This window comes from Lathyrus oleraceus, chromosome 2 (assembly GCF_024323335.1).
Source record: "Lathyrus oleraceus cultivar Zhongwan6 chromosome 2, CAAS_Psat_ZW6_1.0, whole genome shotgun sequence".
Lineage (NCBI taxonomy): Eukaryota > Viridiplantae > Streptophyta > Magnoliopsida > Fabales > Fabaceae > Lathyrus > Lathyrus oleraceus.
The window spans coordinates 448,996,031-448,997,491 of NC_066580.1; positions in this window are offsets into that span (position 1 = coordinate 448,996,031).

Sequence of the window (1,461 nt, forward strand, 5' to 3'; positions counted from 1 at the left end):
AGGAATTCGACAAGAAAGTTCGTCCCATGGTGTTTCAAGAAGGAGATTTAGTGCTGAAGAAAATCTTGCCCATTCACAAAGACTCCAGGTGGAAATGGACGCCAAATTATGAAGGTCCATTTATGGTGGTTAGAGCCTTTTATGGAGGCGCTCTAATTCTAGCAACTATGGACGGTGATGAGTTGCCGCTTCCCACCAATACTGATGCGGTTAAAAAGTACTTCGCCTAAAAAAGTGGAATAATAAAAGCCGCTACATCGAAAACCTGAAAGGGCGATTTAGGCAAAAAATGGCTATCCCGGTGGATCGAAAACCCGAAAGGGCGATCCAGGCAAAAATTAGGGATAAAAATAAAAATTGACCTGCTGAGTTGAAAACCCGAAAGGTCGACTCAGGCAAAAATGGGTATCCCGATGGATCGAAAACCCGAAAGGGCGGTCCAAGCAAAAGTTAAGGATTAATTCCAAAGGCAAAGAGTTGTACTTATAGACATCTGACATACCCTCGAAGACAAAGAATCAGTCTACCTCACTTTTCAAAAGCAAAGTGCTCGGGCTATCAAAGACATAAGGATCATAGCAGTGTAGAAACTCAATAAGAACTCAATTCTCATTGCCATTTTGTTTCTATGCACAACAATTACCTCATTAAGGAATTGCGTCTTTATGTATAATCACCCATTTAAGGGTCAAATCAATAAAAGAGAATTTTGTTCAACAAAGTGTGCCCAAATCATTTTTTATTTTATCTGTTTGTTGGCAAAGCACCTTTTATTTTTTATAAACATCACTTTTAAAGACTATTGGAGAAAATAAAATTCATGTTTGAATAAAGTGGTAAAATTGCTTTTGAAACAGTAAGCGGGCGAATCCTTTAGTCCCCAAGATTCACTCTTGTCTTTCATAAAGGTGCAGGACTGATTGCAGACGGTTATGTTCCTTTCAACTACTGATTCATACCTCTCATAAATGTACTCATAGTATAGCCAGACCGGGGCAAGGCTCCATCACATTTCCAACAGAAACATTGATAAATCATGGACGAAGTATCGCGTGTTGAAAAGTCTGAACCTTTCAATGACTCAGAACAACCCAAATATATTCCCTAAACCACCTAGCAAGGGCATTAAAATTTGATCTCCATTGATCGCCCCAATGATTAAAAAAATCCATACTATTGGTATCATACCTCAAAGCGAAATGTCTTAACCGGGGCATATCCAATTACCCAGGTGCATTCCTACATGCATCACATGCATCATTTCATGCATAATTCCCTGCCAAACAAGGGAATTCAAAAAAAAACATAGTCATATCAATCATCAGCATACTCATGCATAACACTCCCACAAAATGGGAATTTCAGCAAAATAAAAATCATTCGTATTCCTACATGCACAGCCAAATATCCCCAGCAAAATTGCGTACTTGCATACATCCCATGCATCATCCCATGCATGGA